Source organism: Oryx dammah, unplaced genomic scaffold, assembly GCF_014754425.2.
Source record: "Oryx dammah isolate SB20612 unplaced genomic scaffold, SCBI_Odam_1.1 HiC_scaffold_25, whole genome shotgun sequence".
In the NCBI taxonomy this organism is placed as follows: Eukaryota; Metazoa; Chordata; class Mammalia; order Artiodactyla; family Bovidae; genus Oryx; species Oryx dammah.
This window is the reverse complement of record NW_024070209.1, coordinates 77,538,163-77,545,296: the sequence shown is the minus strand read 5'-3', so window position 1 is coordinate 77,545,296 and position 7,134 is coordinate 77,538,163. Positions and strand designations below refer to the sequence as shown.

At 51.3% G+C, this 7,134-nt stretch overlaps 1 pseudogene; it reads left to right on the top strand.

The window, feature by feature from the left end:
- The first annotated feature begins 5,666 nt into the window (after window positions 1–5,666).
- LOC120852375 lies at window positions 5,667–5,781 on the top strand (annotated as a pseudogene).
- The last annotated feature ends 1,353 nt before the right edge of the window (window positions 5,782–7,134 follow it).

The window sequence follows — 7,134 nt, the reverse complement described above, 5'->3', positions numbered from 1 at the left end:
TCATAGGCTCCTTGGAGGAGAGGTTCTCAAGGGAAGCTACTAGAGAAGAAATTTCAGAGAGGTTTTAAAATCCCAGTCCTCTGGCACATGCCCCAGGATCTGACTCAGTTGGCCCGGGATGGGCCAAGTTTTGACAGACGTTTAGAATATTGTGGAATATTGTAAAGGTTTGGAATATTGTGTTAAATGGGGAATGGGAGGGACAGAGGCAGGGAAGGTCTTATCCTACATAGCAGGGGCCCCTTCTAAGAGTTCAGTTACTTTGCTCTACCTGATGGTCCTCTGTAGGCCTCTTCCTGTGGTCACTACAGTTGTTCCAGGGGAAAATCCAGTGCCCCTCCAGTGGTCCCGATAAAGCCCAGGTGGCAGGTGGGTAAATTGGGGAGTGAAGCACTGGTCTCTCATGTCCCTTAGTTCCCCAAGTCCTTCCTGTCCTTCAAAGAGGAGAGCTGGGACAGTCTTGTATCCAATACAGGCTCACAGTTGTCTCTTACAGACTCAAACAGCCGAGCGCTGATTTTCCAGTATGTACAAACTTTGAAACACCCACTCCCACTGATATCACAACCCTCAAATCCTCATGCATACATACAAATGTGGTCAAAGGCAGGTTCACCGAAACATACGTAATTTCAAATATGTCAAGAACTGTGAATAGTCTGAGATTTTCTCCTACTTGCCAGCAAGAGATTTCCCTCCCACAGTGTCATGGATGCTGGTAGAAAACAAAATTCCTGGATTAGGCATGAAGGACGGTTTATTTCTAACAGCAATCTCAGTCGCCAGAGTATCGGCATTTTGGTGACCGGTCTCTGAGTTGTCATTTCTATAGGGTGACATGAGAAGGACTCAGTGACACCTGCATCACCAGCCCCTTACGATGGCAGTGTTTTCCTTAGTCACAGGACCGGGGCTGCTTGAACAAGACACAGAGCCTGGATCAGAGGGATGTAGGGATGCTCTTACCTGACACACATCAGTTTCTCGGACCAGTCAGCCACTGCATTGCAGTTGGCCACATATGTATTTGCACCAAGACTTCTTGACTAGCTTTTCTTTTTCCTGACTGCCTCTTTTTTCCCCATTCTGCCTTCCCCCCCCCCCATTCAAAAAAGAAACAAACCCTTCCTCTTCTTTTCCATAGCCCTCCAAAAACCCCCCAGATTTTTAATCACACCATTTACCAGAAGTTTCTATATCAGACCATCAGCTTTCTGGTGCATTCCCCGGCTGAGATTTCTTTTTAGGGCATCATGCTGGGCTAGTTCCACTGTTTCTCCCACCCCACACCTCTCTCTTTTGTAGATTCCTTTTTCATTTTGCTTGTAGAACACCGTCAAACAACATTTTCTGAAAGGCTATTTAGTTGATAGTCTATGTAGTTACAAGATAAAAAAGGCTCAAAATCACTTTCCCTATGAACCCATTGGCTTCTAACTGCCTGAGCTGTTGCTATGAATTCTGCAGATAATCTGATCCTCTTTCTTGGCAAGTGATCTGTTTTTCCCTCTCTGGAAGATAAGATCTTATCATCGGCCTTCTCAAATTTCATAAGGATATTCCAGGGCAGTCTGCCTTTCAGACCAAAGACGTATGTCTTCAAACTAGGTCTTTTTTTCCTGACCTCAAAATCTGCACAATTGGTTTTCTCTTTCTGGAATTCTCATAGAAGAGGGTGGATCCCTGGCAGACCTCTGATAGAGAGTGGCTGCTGACCTCCTCTGAGCTACTGTGACCTCCTCTGAGCCACTCTGACCTCCTCTGAGCCACTCCTAGGTTGTGGCTTCCTTGCTCTGGCTTATCTTTCAGTTCAGTATAACCTTATTCCCATTTTCCAGAAAGTCAGTACAGTCTCTTGCCACTGATGAACTCTTGGCCACGTGGCTGGGGATGTCCACGGTTGTATGTTTCTACAGGAATTTCAGGGGATGGAAAGGGAGGGATAAGGCTGTATTTGGTCTAACATCTGGAATGGGAGGTTCTCCTCTGGAAGGCTTCAGGTTTCTCTGAGCAAGGCTGAGAAGGATCAGGGGAGGCAGGGAGGGTGCTAGGCATGTTTCCCCAGGCCTGACTAGCTTTCTGTGACTGAGGGAGTGGTCATGGGCTCTCACTAGGCTCAAGAATGTAGAACATACCTGGGGGCCAGATGTCAAGATGGTAATAGGAAGGAAGGAGGGTCCATGAGAATGGGAGGAAAGAGAACTACCTAGGTGGGCTGGAGAAGCCTTGAGAGGGGCAAGTGGGGCCCCAGGCCTTTGTGGGCAGCCTTGGGGTGACCTGGCTCTGTTTCTGCCTTACCCTCAGGTCTGCAAGACTGAGGCCACCAAGCAGCTAGCTGGCAACTCACAGAGCATATTCCTTTCCCTCTCCCTTCTAGACTCAGAGCATCCCCTGGACTGAGGCTACCTTTTGAGGGTCCACTTGGACCTCAGTTGATGTGTCTGCATCCATGTGGTTTAGTTTAGCCAGTTAGTTTCCTCTGGACACTAGGAATCAGTGGCGGGGTGGGGCGGGGGGGACGGGGTGGGGTTGGCAGTGTGTGTGGAGGGGAGACTAGGAGATCATTCTGAAGTGTGGGACCCTTTGTGAGGGAGACAAATATGAGAAGGAATGGCAATGGAGGACTCTGGGCAGTGAAGGTCAAGGGGAGATGGGGAAGACAATGGAAGAGGCCACCAAGTGGAGAAAAGACAGCTTGGGGTTCCCAGGAGGCTGCACCTGCTGGTACCCCCTGCCCCTCCTGTCTGACCACCTGGTGCCTTTGTGCCTCAGTTTCCCATCTATTTGCTCCTTATTGAGTTTCTTTGAGGTCAGTGGGCATCCATCAGTCCCAGCTCAGGTGAGAGGCAGGCAACTGCCTGGGACCAGAGACTCAGAACTGCCCAGCTGTCCAGAAGCACTGAGTGAGGGGACGCAGCAGGCCCTGCCTTCAGGGAGCCAATAGCGAGTGGGGAGGAACAGAGCCCAGTTGAGAGACTTGGTTGACTTCCAACACGGAAGAACATTGCCTTGACCAACAAGGGAGCTGGGGCCAGGCAGCCCTAGGGATGGGCCCCTTGGGCTTGGTAGGAAGAGGGAGTCAGAGGACTCAGAGGCCACAGGTGAGTGGGTGGCTGATGAGCCTGCATTACAGCCTGAGTTCCAAGGGAAGCCCCAGGGCTTGTGACAAGTGTGAGAGAGCTGAGGCATGCATGGGCTGCAGACAGGCTCAAGTTCATGGCATTGAACCACGACCCCGCTTCAGCACAAACCCAGCTGGAAGCATGACACAGGATGGGTCTGGATGCCTGGGGGCTCTCACTTGCATCCACTCGACGTGAAGGAAGGAGCCAGGAGCACCAGAAGCAGACTTGTTAGCTCCCTAAGTCTCAGTTGGAGCCCCGGAGCTCCCCTAGTCCGACCTGCTTGCTCAGCCGATGTGGGAACCAGGGCCCAAAGGCGGAGGCCAGGTCTTTCCTCCACAGAGCACCCTGGGCGTCTGGTAAAACCCCAGTTCCCCTCAGGGTCAGGTCAGAAATCTTTTCCTTTGGGATCCAACCTAATCCTCTGGGCAGGTCAGAGTCGTACTCCCGCAATCCCCCAGCTCCAAGAGTCCAGAGCAAAACCCCACTATCAGCTTCTAAGCTTCTCCAGCTGGGCCCGGGGTCCTGTTCTCCTGGTCTCTCGGGGCTCAGGAGGCTCAGGGGTCTAGTAGGGGAAGAAAAGAAGGAATGGCATTGTCCCCGGGCCCCTCTAGTTCTAGGCCCCACCCAGGCCCCCTCATCAGCCTTCAGCCTTTCTCGTCCTGTTTAGGGGTACCCATTCCTGGCCTCCCTGTCGCCTGAGCTGTGCAATATTTCCTATTTTTAAACTGCAAAAGTGTTCCTAAAAGGTTCCAAGACATCTTGGAGGTTGTTCTGGGGAAGGAGAAATGTCAGACTCCGAGTCTGAATTCGCAGTGGTGTGGGCACTGGGGTGACTTGCCAGCTTGCCCCTGAAGCGGCACTGTACCTGTTCCCACCTGGTAGCCTGAAGGCCAGACCCCACGTTTGGCATCTTAAGTTGACACGGCCAGATTGGCCCTGGGGGTCAGTTTTGTAAACTCTAAGCATGGTCCAGAAAGATTAAATGGGAAAGGTGGCTCCAGGGCCCCCAGAAGCTCCCAGAGTTTAGGCCCACCCAGCTATATGGTGGTTAATTTTATATGTCAACTGGAGAGGTGTTTTAGGATGAGATTAACATTTGAATAGGCTTTTGAGAAAAGCCACTAGCCCTCTGTAATGTGGGTGGGCCTTATGCAATCATTGGAAGGCCTGAATAGAACAAAAAGCCCAGCCTCCCCTGAGTAAGGCGGAATTCTGCCAGGAGGTCTTCTGGGCATTAGCTTTGCTGGATCTTCAGCCTGCTGACCTGTTAGAGGGAAACAATGCCTGAAACTGCCCATCCTGCCTGGCCAGGCTCCATGGTAACCGCTTGCATGAGTTCTTTTATGACAGCAGGTCCTGGTAAGGAATATGCAACTATTCCAACAAGAATTCAGGAAAGGTCAAAAGGAGACGCCAGGTATCATACCACCTCTCCAAATCCTCCTCGCTGGAATCTATTTTGACTGAGGAATGCATGCGCCATAAGGAAGGACCAAGAGTCAGAATGATTGGCCATACAACCCAGAAACTAATCCCATCACCATAAAACCCAAGGCTGCTAGCCACATGGCAGAGCAGTCCTGGGTTCCCTTACCCGTCTGCTCCCCACCCAGGCATCCCTTCCCAATAAAGTCTCTTCCCTTATCAACATGTGTGTCTCCTCAGACAATTCATTTCCGAGTGTTAGACAAGAGGCCACTCTTGGACCCTGGAAGAGGTTTCCCTTCCTTCAGCAGACCCACACTACAGATTGGGATTTTCCAGTCTCCGTAATTTTGTGAGACAATTCTTTGCAATAAATCTCTCCACATATATGTTTATTACAGACCAAATGTGTCCCCCCAGATCCACGTGTTGAAGCCCGAACTTCCCAGTGTGATGGTAGTAGGAGGTAGGACTTTGGGGAAGTTAATTGCGGTTAATCAGGCCTTGAGGACAAGGCTGTCACCAGCCTTTGACTCTGCTGGCATGCTGATATTGGACAGCCAGACTCCAGAACCATGAGACGAAAATTTTTGTTGTTCAACCCATCCAGTCTGTGGCATTTTCCTATGACATCCTGAGCTAACATAACATCTTCTTGCTTCTGTTTCTCTGGAGAACCCTGACGAATTCAATCCCATTGGTGGGCAGCAAGTGGCAGAACCTGCGGAGTGGCCTTCTCCACCTTGGCCCAGCGGGGGGTCTGCTGGCACAACCCCCTTCCTTCCTCACTCCAGCCAAGAGCCCTGTGGGAAAGGGCAGGCCAGAAGCAGCTGTGGGGGGTCCTCCAAGAGGGCTGTGAGGTGGGGAGGGGCCTGGATGCTGTGGGAATAACAAGAATAGTGTGTTTTGATGTTAATCAAATGCCTTGACCTCCATTGTGTTTACTGTGAGACAGGCAGGAAAGAAACTACACCACACCCATTTGTCAGAGGAGAAAACTGAGGCTCAGAGAGGGGAAGAGACTCGTTTAAGGTCACAGAGCAGAGTATACTGAAGTCAGAATGAAAGCCTGGCCTCTGGGCCAGCACAGAGCAGGTACTGGCTCCATGAGTACACAGCTTTGCACAGTGGCAATATCATAGCTAATGAGGTTTATTCAAAGCGTGATTATTGCTAATTGAAAACTTTATCTGATACACTTGCACAGAGTAAATACATAATGGACAAAAAAGCAATAAATAAATGGGCCTCACAGCTCAGGGCATGACTACAGTAGGAGGTCAGCAAATATGTATTGAAATCAGCAAAAGAGGCCCTGAAGCCTGGTCCATGACGTCACAATGTCCCTACTGACTTCCTCCATCACACACACACATAGGAGCATCTCTCTAGAACACTTACAAAGCTTTGAAGAGGTTCTAGTTTGTCGTGGTCAAATAGCCCTGCCCTGGGCACCAAGTCCCTCACTCAAAATGGGTACTCCCAGGACCCCTGCCCACTCCCTGCAACACCTCACTCCCCTCCACTCTCTAATCACCTCCCTGCAACACACACAACTCTGGCTAGAAACACCAGGACTCTCCCCTTCTCCTCACAGCCACACTACGGAACCTTCTCAGCTTCCCACTGCCGTTTCAAAAACTGCTGATCCTTGTCAGCTGTATTAATGAATCACAGCCCAGGAGGCGCCAACCTTCCTAAAAATATCTGAGAACCCTCAGTGCAGAGAGAGTCTGTGAAGGCGGGTGCGCCCTGATGGAGCCACCCTGCCTGTTCCTGTCCCCTGGCCACCCCTCACACCCATATCTCCCCACAGCCCCATCCCCACCTGCTCTGAGTTCCCAAATCCTGAATGGGTTGGTGCAGAGCCAGGTATCTCCGAGAGAGCCTTCAGTCCTCTCCGACATTATAGATGGGGAAATTGAGGCTCAGAAGTGGGAAAGGCAAGAGACCCCCTGGTTCCCGGTGAAGGGGTTCTCTGCAGATGCTGCGTCTGTGTCAGCAGCAAGCTAAGGGAAGGCAGAAAGGAGGCTTTCTGTCCAGAGCTCTGGCTGAGCTGGGCTGGCCCTGAACGAGCCCTGGTCTGATGGGACCACAGCTGCCCACCCCATAGATACAATAAAAAGCTCCTTCAGGTAAAAGCAGTTTCCCAGGGACAGGAGGGTGAGAGGGGAGGTCGTACAGGGTGCCCAGGCTGTGGTGGAGTTGCCCTCTTACAGCAGATTTATGCTTTTCAAGCAGGGAGACTGTGAATGACTCCGAAGATAGGGAGCATCTCATCTGGAGAGCATCTTTCTGGAGAGCAAGCTCCAAAAAGAAGTGAGTCCAGTCCTTTGAAATTCCTGCACAGGAGCCTTCCTGGTGTTCACTTCCACCCCCACCCATCGTAGAATCCTCCAGGTCTCCCCAGCCACCTCAGCTTAGTTTTCTCCAAGGGTGGTCGCAGCAGCACCTGGGAGGCTGTTGGAAGGCAGACCCCCAGGCCCCAGGCCAGACCAGCTGGATCAGATCCTCAAGTGGCTCCTAGGTCCCTCGGAGTGTGAGAAGCACTGGCCTGTGAACCACTTAGCATCAGGTCACATCC